Source organism: Panthera onca, chromosome F2 (assembly GCF_046562875.1).
Source record: "Panthera onca isolate mPanOnc1 chromosome F2, mPanOnc1 haplotype 2, whole genome shotgun sequence".
Classification (NCBI taxonomy): Eukaryota; Metazoa; Chordata; class Mammalia; order Carnivora; family Felidae; genus Panthera; species Panthera onca.
In genome coordinates this window covers 67863632-67878851 of record NC_138356.1, presented here as the reverse complement: position 1 = coordinate 67878851, position 15220 = coordinate 67863632, and the positions used below count along the sequence as shown (strand labels likewise).

General features: G+C 47.7%; 1 long non-coding RNA gene across 2 annotated transcripts; it reads left to right on the top strand.

The window, feature by feature from the left end:
- The first annotated feature begins 8513 nt into the window (after window positions 1–8513).
- Window positions 8514–14918, top strand: LOC132664496 (uncharacterized). Of its 2 annotated transcripts, XR_009603716.3 has the most exons (4): window positions 8514–8867; window positions 9295–9487; window positions 13011–13077; window positions 13165–14918. It is a non-coding gene; the product is annotated as an uncharacterized LOC132664496 (long non-coding RNA). The 2 variants fall into 2 exon arrangements; XR_009603715.3 differs by having other exon boundaries at window positions 13011–14918.
- Window positions 14919–15220: the final 302 nt, after the last annotated feature.

Here is a 15220-nt window from a genome sequence, read left to right as displayed (position 1 = left end):
GGGGTGGGGGGAGGGGCGGGGACGCAGGTGGAGACAGGGCTCTTAGTTAATAGGTTGTTGCAATAACCCAGGTGAGACGAAGCGGTTTGGACCCACGTGCTGATGACGTCAGTGACGACAAATACGTGGACCCAAGACGTATTTTGAAGGAGACGGTCAATATGACCTGCTGGTAAACGGGAGTGGAGTGTAAGAAGGTATGGTGTCTCAAGAATGACTCCTAGGCTTTTGACCTAAGCTAAATGCTGGTGCCTTTTCCTAAGATGAGGAACATGAGGAAGGAGAAGCTATTCGGATAAAATCAGACTTTGGTTCTGAAAGCTTGAGGGGTCTACTAGCCGGGAAAGAGGAAATGCCAAGCAGGTATTTTCGTAGTCTTTGAATCTGGAACTCAGGAGAGAGACTGATCTTGAAGACAGGAAGCTGATGCGGGCAGGGCAAAGGGCCTGAATGAGCTTCCTGGAGAGCGAGATAGCAATTGGAGGAAGAAGGCTGAAACCAAGTTCAGCAGGAGGAAAACAAGGAAGGAGTGGAGTTCTAGAAGCTGAGTGAAGAAAAGTTTCTAAATCCGGGTCGTTGGGAGAATAATGGCCCCCGAGAGACACCCACATGCTAATCTCTGGACCCTGTAGATATGTTACTAAAACCAGCCAAGAGACATTGCAGATGTGATCAGCGTTACGGACCTTGAGAGGAGGAGATTATGACATTCTCAAGATGGGCCTTAAAGGCAGAGAGACTCTCTCCTGGCTAAGGTCAGAGGGAGATATGGCCACAGGAGAACTGTCAGAGAAATTCAGTGTTCCACAAACCAAGGAAGGTGAGCAGCCTCTAGAAGCCTCTAGAAGCTGAAAAAGGCAAGGAAATGGATTCTCCCCTTGAGCTTCCAGGCAGAAACACAGCCTCCCCTGCATTTTAGCCTAATGAGACTCCTCTCTGAGTCCTAACCTACAGATCTGTAAAATAATAAATTTGTGTTTCTCTAAGCCACTGCATTTGTGGTAATTGGCTGCAGTCGCCGCAGAAAGCTAACAAAATGAAGAAGTGATCAGCTGGTCGAGTCACAGTTCAAGCTTTAGGAAAATAACAGTGAACATTTCCAAAGGTTTGGGCAACACAAAGTCCTGGGGACTTTGGCCAGGCTAGTTTGGAGGGGAGGAAGGGAGGTGGAACAGGGCTGAGGAGAGCGTGGGAGGGGAGCAGGAAAGCCTGAGGATACGCTGAGCTTTGGAGAAAGTCATCTAGAAAAGGAAGCCAAGAAATGGGTGAAGATGCGTGTGGCCTCAAGGGAGAGTCGAAGGTCTTGTTTTTGAAGATGGAGGTATCACCACAGGCTGTCGGGCTGGTGAGAATGATACGGAGCAAAATGTGATGAAGTGACAAAGAGTCTACATTCCGGCTGCGGGTCCTGTCCCCGTCCACTCCTGAGTGTTCTGTAGCCAAGAGCTGAGACGAAGGACCGACAGGAAGAGATCGACACCTCAACTCAACCTTTCATGGAAGACAGGGATCTCGCGACAGGGTGGACACAGGACTCATCTCGGGCCGCTGCCCTTTCCACATGTGGTTCTGTGGTACCTCAACCCATCCTTTCCACACCCCGTACTCCAGAGGTCGTGAGGTCTCCGGGCTTCCGGGTGCGCGTTTCCTAGGGCAGCAATACTGCATCTCTCTTGTTCTCCGTGTTTCCCCAGCCTAGCCTAGATGCTGACACACGGAGGGCACCCATACCTGCTCTGCTGAATGATGGTAACAGCCACATCTACCGAGCGCTCACTACGCTCCAGGGGCTCTACTGGCCGCAGGTGCGATCTCACATAAAAATCCTGACAGCGGCCCAATCATTCCCATGTTATAGGCAAGTAAGCTGAGGCCCAAAGAGGTTAAATGACCTGGCCAACATCACTGGCTGGTCAATGGCAGGACTGGGACTTGAATCCAGGGAGCCTGACTTAAGAGGCCTCTCTTGCGAGCGGCCCAGCACATCACCTACGGCGTGTAGCAACTGAAGTGAGTCAAGTTCAGGTGCTAAAGGAGCAGAGTGGAGCAGGACCAAGGCCTTCTTAGAAGAAACGTCTGAGCTTGGTCTCGAAGGATGAGGAAGACGCAGCCAGGGAAGGCACGTGGAAAGGGAGCCCTGAGAGAAGAGGAAGACAGAGAAAGCACAGAGGTGCAGAACGCGTGCCACTGTCGGGAAACTTCCTGAAGCTGGTTTTGCTGGAGCTGAGGAGCCTGGAGCAGGGAGAGGGATGCAGGGCAGAGAGGCAGGGCCCGCTGCACAAAGGTCTGGCAGGCAAGAGAAGTCTCCAGAGGAGCCCGGTGAAAACTATGCAGGGTGCCAGCCCCCCACCCCCACCCCACCGACAGTCTGGGCGCAGATTTGGGCACGGTCAGTGCTGGAGCGGGGAACCAGAGGCGACCGCAGCCCCAAAGCCAACCCCAGCCGGCCGTCACCCTCCCAGCTGACTCTGGCCTCTCCCAGTCTACGGAGATTCAAGTTCAGTCCGGAAAAGCAGTGGCCAGGGACCAAGGCCTGGAGGGGGCTGGGCAGTGTCGGAGAAAGGGGGCAGAAGCCAGGCCTCTGTGTTCCTACAGACAAAGGGAGAAAGCAGTCTGAGAGTGAGGACAGCATGTGACACCTGGGCCACAGGCCTCAGCGGCAGCCGCTGCAGCCATGGGGATAATGGCTCCTTTTGTCCTGCTCATAAATTCTCCGGAAAAGAAAGGGTTCCAGGGCCTGCTTCTCCTTGCTTGCACAATGCGGGCGGCCCGGGGCCCCACTGGGAGGGCTGCCACAGCATTTGGGGAGCATTCAGGCCCCTTCACTTGTCTGTGCCTTCCCCTCGAGCAGGAGCAGGAGATGGGGCGTCCTGCCAGACATTCTGCAGGGGTTGGGGGTCTGGGCCGAAGCACTGCCTGAGCCAGGAACTTGGTTGCACAGCCTCCTCGAGGAAACCAAAGGATCCTGAAGCTCCAAATGAGAGTCTTAGTATCTGTGCTGTCACCGCCTAATGCTTGGCCTCCCCCGCTGTCACCCCGGCCCCTGGGTCTCCACTCTCAGCAGGCTATGATGGCTCCAAGCACAGCCTTTGGAGCCCAAGAAAGTGGGGTTCAAATTCTGACTTTGCCACTAAGAATGGCAAGCTGTTTAACCCCTACAAGCCTCACTTTCCCTATCTGTAAAGTGGACCTAACAGCCCCTACTTCATAAGACTGGCAATGAGAAAATGCGTACAACATGCTTAACTTGAAAACACAGCCTTCCAGAAGGGCTCAGAGGGGGTAGAGGCTGGGTCATCCAGCCTGTCCCTGGTTTTCTCCAAAGGCAAGGCACTCACGTCCTGTATTTTATATTCAGACCAAGTACCGAGCTGCCTCTTATCCTCTCATTGGTGCTGAGGGTAAAGAGGGAGGGGCCCAGACTTATGAAGCATTTACTACATGCCATGTGCTACCATAAATGACCCAGAGAAACCAGAGGCCATGTCCACGCCATGCAGAGGAAGTGACCAGGATTTGAACCCAAGTCTGTCCAACCCTCTGCACCATGGTACTACAAGAGAATTTTTCTTATCTGTGAAAATAGCTCCCATGCCCTCCCTAGTACCTTCTCTTCTCCAGGGAAAACATTCCCCAGGCCTCCGGGGAGACGGTTTTGTGTTCTTCTATCATCTTGGCCTCTTTCCTCGGAACATACTCTAATTTGTCGCTGTCTCCCTTAAAAAATAGCCTCCAGACACAATATTCCTGTTGCCTTCTGACCAGTGCCGGAATAGCAACACATTCTCATCTCCTTTATTGTAGCTGCTATGTTTCTACTCATAAAAGCGAAGATGATGAGGTACTCTGGCCATCACTTTATGCTGATGGCTCTCATCACTATATATTCAGCTTATGAAAATAATATGTCTCCTGTGCTCTGAACGTTTGTAGCAGTCATTGTGGATTTTTGTTGTGATAATAGAACGCTTTCCAACTAGTTCAGGCATATTACATTTGGTAGCTCACAGAATCTCCAGCAGGGCCAAAGATTCCAGCTCAGAAGCAACACAGCCAGGAACGATTCATGAGCCACCCTGACTAGGCTTCTCCACTGGAGACATTAGTGCCATTGGACGAGGTCGTAACCACACTCACATTGCACACACTGGCATGGAGCGCTGTCTCCAAGATAATCTGAAATCTGGATTTCCCACATGTAGCAACTCCTTCTTCACCTCTGTCGCTTCTAACTAAACCTCCCTGGGCACATGGCAGGGACTGAAAGAGTTAATACAGGTGTAACCAGCCTCCGAGAGGGCTCCAGGGATCCTCACCTCCTGGCATTCGTGTCCTTGTGTCATCCTCTCCCACACTGGATAAGGCCGACTGGTGAAACCAATAGAATTTTGCAAACATGACAGTGTGACCTTTGATATTAGGTCAAAGAAGACATTGCAACTTCCAGTTTGCTCTCTTAGAGCACTCGTTCTAGGAGAAGCCAACTGCCAGGTCATGAGGACACTTAAGCAGCACTCTGAATTGGCAAAGAGGTCTCCATGGCAAGGAGCTAGAGCCTCCTGCCAACAACCAGCCCAAATGAGCCGGGACTGTAAGGAAGCCATCTTAGAAATGGAACCTCCCGCCCCAGGCGAGCCTTCGGGTGATGCAACGGTGGCCACCATCTTGACTACAACCTCACGAGGGATCCTGAGCTGGAATCATCCAGCCAAGCTGCTCTCAGACACCTTATCCCCCAAACTATATGAGATACAAAGTAAAATATCGTCTGATATTTGTTGCTTAAGTTTTGGGGTAGTTTGTTATGAAGCAATGGAAAATTAATACAATACATGTAAAGACTTCAGAATACCGCCTAGCCTAATGTCGGCCTTCCTTCGGCTGTCCTTGTATTTATCCTTGCTCACCCCTGGGCCAAATATCAGAACCATCACCCGAGCAACCTGGGGAGTCTGGAAAAGGGAAAAGAATGCCAATTTCACTTACTCTTCACAGCAACCCCCTGACTGAGTATATTGGTATCTTCATTTCACCGATGATGGAAGCTGAATCACTTGCCTGGGGTTTTGAAGACAGAGATCCAGGATAGGAGCCCTGGCTGTCTGACTGCAGTTCACCATGGCAGCAGGCACCATGGGAGGCTGAACCTCACTGGGGGAGCCCCCAACTTTGTGAATTGTCACTTCAATTCTTTGTAAGTATGACATGTAGAAGCCGGGGGGATGAGCAGAAGCAAAAGGAGAGAGAAGCCAGAAATTGTAACTCAATCCCATGAGACCGGGGGAAAATGCTTTTGACACCAATTTCTTCACTATCACCCCTTTGGGGAGAGACATCAGAAGGACACAAGGTTAATTCAGCTGATAGGAAGAATTCAGAGCTGACAGTCTCTTCTCAAAGATATGTCTGATTAAGGTGCAGGCTGTCTGGGAAATTCCCAGTTGTCCAAGGAAGTCCCCAGGCTTCCTGTTAGGCTGGGCTGCCTTCCTCACACCACATTTGACCTGCCACCCCCAGCTGGATCTTGGGGGCTGCCCTGTCCCCTGCCCAGTGCCAACCCTGGAGTGAAACTAACTCCTTGCCCCCACTTATTTGCTGTCTCCCAAACACATACCCCAGGCTCTATCATTTCAAGGTTTCTCTTACTAGTTGCTGTGGGGTAAAGGAGCAGAAAAGAAACATTGGGAAGTTATGGGGGAAGAGTTCCAGGAATATATAGCATAGAACAATGGGAAGGACAGAGATCTAAAGAAAGAACCACCATGACTCAAACCCTGATACAATCATATCATTGCTATGGCCCTGGGTGAGCAACACAACTTCCTTGCTCCTCAGTAATCCGAATAATAAGGAGGCCCCTGTGCAAAGGGCAATTCAGCAAAAGCTATCAAAATCTACAGTACGTAGACCCTCCTGCCGCAAGAAAGTGCCCTACAGGAATACTCTTACCCACACTCAAGATTCAGTGCACAAAACTCCATGGTGACATCGTTTGTAACAAAAATTGGCAATTTCTCATTCATCAGAAAATAGGTAAATAAATTATGGGGCACCCGTAGGATGGAACTGCTTGGCAGCTGTCAAAAAGAATGAAGTAGAAACAAAGAGAACAGCTCGTTTCTTCTCCTCCGGTGGTTTTCTGTGCCGTCCTCCACTCCCGGCTGCCTTCGTGGTGTCTTCTCGCTCCGTTTGCCCCCACGCCTGGCAGAGTACCTTGAAACCAGTGGCTGTTCCACAAAGAGCTGGCGATTCGTGGAAAGACACGGAGCTGGGCCCATGCTTTCTGAGAGACAGTCTTCTGACCTTCCTGAAAGCAGCTCCCTTGATACGCCAGCTAGAGGCGGAATGGGGGGGGGACCCCTGGTCTCTAGGCTCCCGGCCGAGCGCTGCTCTGATAACTCAGGCCCTCCTCATCCTCCTCTATTGCAACAACCTGAACTGAAATCCTGCCTCTGTCCCTTCCCCTCCATCCCTCCTTTGTGCTGCTGCCAGAATAATCCTCTCCAAACACAGCTCTGCTTCACCCCACTCCCCGTGGTTGCAGAGGAAGGTCCCCGTGCGCTAGCCCAGCAGACACACACGGCTGCCCCAGCCCCACGTTATCTCCTGCTGATCGTCTTTAAGAAGATCCTTGGTCCAGCCACCCTCACGCCAGCGTAAGGCTCCACCTTTGCCTCTGTGTGTAGCATTTTCTTCTCCTATACTACGCCCTCCCTTCCCTTGCTCTACTTCCCTGCTGGGACCCTTGCTCCATACCTAAATCACACCCGTCCTCTGACACCCCCTCTGGGAAGACTTCCCAGATCACAGCCTCTCCCGCCATTCCTACCACCTCACTGGCTAGGAGTTCCCGGAGCACGAAGGACAGGACTGATTCCCCCTTCAGCAGGGGAAATAGTTACCACTGAGCCTCTCTGAGTGCCCGCCCCCACCCCTACCCTGGGGACCTGGCATTTCCAAGGCAGCAGGTGCTCAATAACTACGTGAAAAAATGATTAATGAGCAAACCAGAGCAACGGATTACTACAGGGATAATTTCCAAGCGAATGAAAGAGTAGATGAATGAACGGCCCCGAATTCATGAAGGAATGATAATAACCGACCCGAGTTTCATGGTCACTGGTCCCTTTTCTCCAGACAATAAGTCAACAATGCAAAGATCGTCTTGGTAAAGCCAGAAACTGAGGATATAATTTCCTCAGGATCACATGAGCTCACCCGGGGAGAGAAGCATGAACAACAACAGCTACAGAAAAGGAAATACAGGTAGCCAAAAAATATGAAAATATGGTCAGCTTCACTCATGACTTTTGAAAATGTAATTTGAAACAAGACATACGTTTTTTTTTTTCCTGTAAGATATAATGCTTGTGTGTGTGTGTGTGTGTGTGTGTGTGGTGGTGGGGGGGGGATGAAAGGAAACAGGCAGTCTCAAATACTGTTGGTGTTACTAAATCTAACACTTACAGAGATCGGCCTGGAAATAACACATCAAATTTTTTCATCTTTAAATATGTTTACCCTTTGATCCTGCAACTCCATTGTTAAAAATTAATCCCATTAAAAAATAAAAAATTAAATTAAAAAAATTAAAATTAAAAAAATAAAAATTAAAAAATTAAAAATTAAATTAAAAAAATTAAAATTAAAATTAAAATTAAAAAAAAATTAATCCCAATGAAATAATTGGGCAAGAAGACCAAGACTTACGGGGCGTCTGAGTGACTCCATTGGTTAAGCGTCCAACTCTTGATCTCAGCTCAGTTCTTGATCTTAGGGTCGTGGGTTCAAGCTCTGCATTGGGCTTCATGCTGGGGATGGAGGCTATTTTAAAAAAAAAAAAAAAAGATTGGGACGCCTGGGTGGCTCAGTCGGTTGAGCGTCCAACTTTGGCTCAGGTCATGATCTCGCGGTCTGTGAGTTTGAGCCCCACTCCGGGTTCTGTGCTGACAGCTCAGAGCCTGGAGGAGACTGCTTCGGATTCTGTGTCTCCCTTTCTCTCTGCCCCTCCCCCACTCATTCTCTCTCTCTCTCTCTCTCTCTCTCTCTCTCTCTCTCTCTCTCTGTCAAAAATAAACATTAAACAAAATTTAAAAAAAGATAAAGACTAACATACAAGAATTATTTCAATATTGTTTGTAAGAATGACAAATGGGAAACAATATAAAAGTCTATCTAGATGGTCTAGTTAAATAAATTATGTTTTGTCCACACAGTGGAACAATCAAGCCCTATACAGTCACGAAGCAGAGTATCATTCTGCATAGACAGAACATATGCTCCTATATCACTAATTGGCAAAAGCAGACAAAGAATGATATGATCCTTTTTACTGACGGTACATGCACGTGTTTATTTGTGAGTAGCAGAATTTTGGAAACCTATGGCTAGGATTGTGAGAACTGTTGCTTTTTATTTTATACACTTTCATAGTTTTTTGAAAAATAATCATGGATTACTTTTATAGAAAGAAAAACAATCAGCGAGACCAAGAGGCAGGCGGGGGGCTCTGGCTTCCGTCCTTCCAGTCCTGGCCCTGCTTCTACTGCTCCTGGCCTCTGCTCTGTCTCTGTCCAAGGACGCAGTCCCTGGGAAAGGCTGCCCTAGCCCACTTTCTGAAACAATTAAAACAATGGTGCTTTCTATGACAACATCAAGAGCAACCTCCAGAACAAACCTTGGGCCCCCTTCAGACCCCACCCAAGGGACTGGAGTGCATGAAAGTCCTGCAGCTCGGGGAGAAAACTGCACAGGGTGGACCTTCGGGACAGACTTCCTCTTCTGTGGTCTTGCCCAGCTTTGTTCCAAGGTCAAATTGCCTGTGGCTACTGGCCTTGTAACTCGCCAGCTTTATCCACAGCCCCAGGGTATGAACTAATAGGGCCTGGGCAGGGTTCCAAATCAACCAGAATAGAAGGGAGGGAAAGGGGGTGTTATTTTAACCCAAAAGCTCCATGGGAAGGAGACAAAATAGTTAACATAATATTTGCTAATATTTCATAATTGTTGTATGCCTGACACTGTGTTGATTAATTAAGCCTTGGGGTCAGGGCTTTGGACAAGAACCTAATCTGTATGGGCCTCAGGTTTTTCCATCTAGGAAATGATAGGGTAACGCCTTTTTGGGGGTTGCTCTGCAGACTAAATAGATTATACATGTAAAATACTTAACTCAGTGCCTGGAGTACGATAATTGATCAATAAGTAGTCAATGTTAGATCACTCTTGTTGTAGTTACACTTCCATGTGTAGAAAGTGACCTGCCTTCTTTACCTCCCTCCCCTCTTGTGCCAGTTGGTCCGTTTCAGTGGGGAGAGTGGCTGGCACCACTGGGACCTTCCTCAACAAGCAAAGGCTCTATGACAAATATAGTTGGGTATCGGCCAATTAGAATGTCAAGGAGGAGATCCAGCTCTGGGCTAACTGCAGCTGTCTCTGGAAGGAAGTGGAAGGAGAGCAGCCAGTGAGGGATGCCAAAGCCTTGAAGGTAAGTGTTATGGGTTGAACTGTTTCCCCCAAAAGATGTTGTCCTAACCCTCTGTGTCTGTCATTATAACCTTCCTTGGGACTAGGGTCTTGGTAGATGATCAAGTTAAAATGAAATCATTAGAGTCGGCTCTACTCCAATATGACTTATATCCTTATAAAAAGGGGAAATTGGGACACAGAGACAGACACACGCAGAGAGTGTCATGTGAAGACAAAGGCAGAGATCGGGGTGATACATCTATAAGCCAGGGAACACCAAAGATTTCTGGAGACCACCAGAAGCCAGGAGAGAGGCACAGAACAGATTCTCCCTGAGAAGGAACCAACCCTACTCACACCTTCATCTTGGACTTGTAGCCTCCAGAACTGTGAGGCAGTAAATTCCTGTTGTTTAAGTCACCCACCTGTGGTGCTTTGTCACAGCAGCCTTAGCAGACTGACACGGGGAGATCTGGTGAGACAAGACAGACCTCTGCCTCTTGCCAGCTACGTGACCTTTGACAAGTTACCTCCTCTCACTGAGACCAGTGCCTTTACCTGTGAAATGGGGTTAATGCTAAGGACCACTTTATGAGGTTGAGTGAGATGCTGCATGGAGTACTCTAGACCCAGTCCCTGACATACAAATGCTCAGCATCTGTCACGAGTGTGCAAATTGGTCCCACTGGGGACCTAGGGTGTTCCTGAAACCTCAGTTGCTTCACAAGCATGTGCTTCTCCTCGCCTTCGAAGTTCGAAACCCCTCGTGGGTGAGAAATGAGCCGTCATGTGGATTCCCCAGTGACAACGGGGCAGTTCTCTGAATGCCATCAATGCTCAGCAAACACCTCTTACTCAATAGTGTGTTCTATATTGAGATTATATCAGAGTAAACTCTAGAGTAAGATCTGATGTCTTTGCATCCTTAGTCTGAAAACCTCACCTAAGACATTCAATGAATATTGATGGATTAGTACTGAATGCATGAATGAACTTTATGGGGGGGTCATGATTTGGCTGGTAGTATAATTGAATCTATGTTGAGGTATGGTGTTTTATCAAGAAATAATTTTAGCCACTGCCTGCTGTTGATCTTGGCCTCATAATAGGCTGGAGAAATGGACCATCGTAAGCTGAGGAGAACTGAACATTTACTGTGCCGGGTGCTGAGTTGCGCAGATTTTGTTACATTCCCTAAAACAACATTAGGAAGTAACTAAAATTCTTACCTTCCTTTTTCCAGTGTGGAAAGCCTTTAAAAGTCACAGCAAGGAAAAGAGAGTCAGGATTTAAACTCAGGAAGTCTGATCCCAGGGTACACACACTCCTTTATAACTCATTCCCTTCTTCTTACCAAGTATGTGGAACCCAAGAAGGCTCTATAGTCTAGAGCTAGAGCCATTCCTAGGCTGGCAGGGACCTGGGCAAGCATCTAATCCAAGACCCTTTAAGAAAATGAAACAGAACCAGGGAAGGCATGTGACTGGCTTTACAATGACAAAGTGACCCAACTGGGACTTGAACCCAGGTCTCCTGACCCCCAGGCTGGTGTGCCTTGGGGGGATTGGGGACTTGGGCTGTAACTGGTCATTCACCCAAGTCCCTAGCTCTCCACCCTGCAAATGGGCAGGGAAAGTCAGGGAGCTGTGGAACACTGGCTGCCAGCCTTCTGCTTCTGTCCATGGAGAAGACTTGAGCCAGGAAGGACCATCCTCCTGAATGGCCCTCTCATCTGTCTTTCCCCTCTTCAGAGACTGAACTCCTGTTGTCCCCACCTCCTCTAAGTTTGAGTCTTATCTATCTGGGCCAGGTGCAAACGGGATCCCATGAGCACAGGGCTGAGGCTTTAACTCTGGGTGATGTGCTGCTCATTATTACTCAAGAACATGGACAGTCTGCCTTACAGTCTGTGGGCTCTGATGATGCAGAATATCATGGGGCATCTAGCCCTGCTCCTAAAAGAGACAAAATGATCCTTACCATGCCACTTGTAGGCTGAGGAGGCTGGAGCCAATGGCGTAGACGTCCAGATGGCACCTCTGAGAACAGGGAAAGGACACTGATGACCATTCCCCATATTTCACAATGGGATGTGTGTTGCACCTGACCCCTCCCCTTGCCTTCATCCTTTCTCCAGGTGGCCTTGTCTTGCTGTAGCACCAAAGTTGTAGCTCTGGGTCAGGAGCTGACGTTGGGGCTGGAGGGCTCTGAGCATAATTACCTGGGATCTGATTCCACTGAAAATCACTCATGGTTGGTTCTTCCAAAGACCCGGGGTCCTTAAAGAATTCTCTAGAAACAGCAGTGGTCTCCTTGGAGCCCACAAAGTTCCTAAGCCCTCATGCAGTTGCCAGCATCTGGGCTTAATACTCAGGAAAACACTGCAAGGGCAACTGTTACATGTAAGCTTTTGTGGGTCACTTAAAATCACCTGGTGATTCTCCACCCGGTTGAGAGGCAGGCGGCACAGCTCTGGTGGATTTGGTTCACTGCATTCAACTAGAGTCAGAAAACCTTAGCACCGAAATGAGTCTGAGGCACAAATGGTTGGGTTGTTGGGGCAGCTGGGTGGCTCAGTCGGTTAAGCGTTCAACTCTTGGTATCGGCTCGGGTCATGATCTCACTGTAGTGGGATCGAGTCCCGTGTTGGGGCTCCGTACTAAGCAGAGCCTGCTTGGGATTCTCTCTCTGTTTCTCTCTCTGCCTCTCTCCATCCCATGAGTGCACGCTCTCTCTCAAAATAAATAAATAAATGTTCTAAAAATGTACTTGCAAAGAGAGGTCAGATGCTTGGAAGTTAATAATAAAAAGGCTTTATCAATTTGTACTCTAGGTCAATCTTTTCGTTACAAGAGGAAACAGGTTCAGAGACAGAAAGTGACTTGCCCAAAATCACACAGCTAGTGTCAGAGGCAGCAATAGAACCAACAGAACCGGGGAGTCCTGGGTCTCCGTGAAAGTGGACACAACCTATATAGTGGTGCCTGAAATTTCACCATTAGGAATTGTTACTCTTTTTTGCATAGTATTTGACAGTGTTATTTAGGTATACAAGTAGTAAATGAATACCTTGTCATAATTATAAAAAAACTTTAAAGACCAATTATATTTATAAAGCCTCTAAAATTTTCCTTTTGTAGCTCTTTATCTTTTCCCCAATCCCATTCCCTCCCTCCAGGAGTGTTCAATGTTAACAAATGCATGTCAAATCTTTCCAGACCTTTTCCAATGCATTTAGGAATACATTTACAACATGTAATCAGTTTTTTAAATATACTCGTATTTATTACGATATGTATTATAAATATAGGTATGTTATTTAAAATCTCAATTTATATACCATCCCATCTATAAATAAATAGATTTACATAGATTTTGTCCACTTAGACTTATATCTTGGAGCTCTTTCCACTGTCTTTCTAGAACCTTGGCGTCTTGTCAATGTTTCCATAGTACTCCACTGTATGGACGTACCAAATATATATTTAGCCATTTGTCTATCTTCAGACATTCAGGTTATTTCCCATCTTTTTCTTTTGCAGTCATAGCCACAATGAACTTCCTTATATACAAATCTCTGGGAGATGAGCCAATGTTTCTGCAGAAGAGGTATCTAGAAGTGAAAAAACGTGAGATCATTTGTTTAGAGAAGGTCTCTCTTTAAGCTGTAATGAGTCACCTTAATGTTTTCCAAAGGTTTCTCTCGTGAACCTTCTCTGAGGGTCTTCAACAGCCATAAACTTTCACCTAGAGTCATCAGAGCAACCCCGTGAAGACAAACCATGGCCCCTACTGCATAAAATAAGATTTCAGCTATGATTCATGAACTAAATTCAGCACAGCCCTTGTGATCATGCCAAACTGGCTCTGCTGGGGGTCCTCACAGCCCGACTTACTCCTCCACCCCAGGTGACAGGGAAGGGGCACAGCTCGCCTGGTCTGGTCGCCGGAATTCCGAGACTGAAGGAGTAGAGGAGCCACAGCCTGCTGTCTGAAGTGGGGGTGTGGGCAGATAGTCCCCCCCAGAATGATGGAGAGCCTAAGGACACAAGCCCGGGGCTAGAGAGACTTGGGTTCGAGTTGCAGCTCCGCGACTTTTCCAAAGGCGTTTTCTTGGCAACCCGGATTTCAGGTTTCTCATCTGTAAGATGGAGGTGATACTGGTATTTACCTCCCAGTGCACTGGGGGAATTGATACAAAGCACAATTACAGGGAGAGAGCAGGCTGGTCACTGACACTTAGCCACCTGGCATTTGAGAGGTTCTAACTAGCAGGATTGGGAACGGAAAATTGTGCCACTCGCATTCACCTTAAACTTATTTCATTGTAAAGGAATAGGGTTGTTGCCTTTTCCGTTGTTCCCTTTTTATTATCTTTCCACCCCCACATCTCAATTCCGCATGGAACTTCAGGTAAAACATCATTTCTATGCTTTGAGGAGGGGTCCCGGAGACCTTGGTCTCTGAGGATTAATATTGTGGTTCCGTGACAGGACAGGTGTTAGAGAAATGTGAACACCTTGGGCTGGGTAGCAGGAACAGTCGGGCTCCAGAGTCAAGCAAACCTGGGTAGAAAGCAAGGGCTTCTGTGGATTGGTTGTGTGTCTTTGGCACGTTTCTTAACTTCTCTGAACCTCTAGTCCCTTCATCTGTAAAATCAGGATTAAAAAATAATAATAATTGCTTTGCTGGCTAATTGAGAAGTTTACAGGTAATGAAGTAAGGCTTTTGGCATAGTGTCTAGTCCTCAGGACGGGTAGCTGATCTCGCGATCACTTGCATATTACTTTCGGTAGACGATCTTGCTTTCTGCTTTGCTAAGAACCCTGAAGCAATCGGAAGACTTCCATGTCTCCCAGCCATCAACCATTCGCCCTTCGTATACCTGCGCCCGCAAATTCTGCCTTCTCAAAATGAGCCAGTCTTTCCATTTATACGTGAGATCCAGTCCCCCTCACCTACCCAAGAACATTGTCCCAGTGATTTTCCGTGTTCAGTTCTTCTCCCTCTACGGGATCAGTCCCATCAAATGAAAACATGCTGTTATTTCTCCCCTACTTTAAAACAAAAACAAAAAACCTTCTCATGATCTCACTTCTGCTGCCAACCACTCCCCCACATTTTTTAGGCTTCCCTTTGCAGCAGAACTTTTCTCAGCCTCATTCAGCACTTCCACTTCTGCATATGTGCCCAAAAGAATTGCAGGCAGGGTCTTGAAGGGATATTCACAGCCCGTGCTCCTCGTAGCACTACTCTCGACAGCCGAAAGGTGGAAACGACCCGAGTGTCCATCAGCAAATGAATGACTCCGATGCGGTATAGACGTACAATGGAATATTATTCAGCCTTAAAAGGAAGGAAATTCTCATTCGTGCTGTCGTGGGTGAAAGTTGAGGGCCTTCTGCTAAGGGAAAGGAGCCAATAGGAAAAGAAAAAAAATATTATATGACTTATTCAGAGTGGTCAGATTCATAGAGGAAGTAGAATCGTGGGTGGCAGGGGGTGAGGGGATGGGCGGGAAGGTGCTGCCGTTCAGCGGGTTTTTCAAGGTGAAAAAAGTTTTGAAGATTGGCTGCACATCAGTGTGATTATGGCTAGCCTTACTGAGTGGTAAACTCACGTAAACACGGGCAAGTTGGTAAATTTTACGTTCTGTGTATTTCACCACAGCTGAAAGTGTTAAAACAAAACAAAACCCAACTGAGCCTTCTCTGCCTCTGGCTTCTCTCCTCGCCTTCTTCCTTCAGCACAC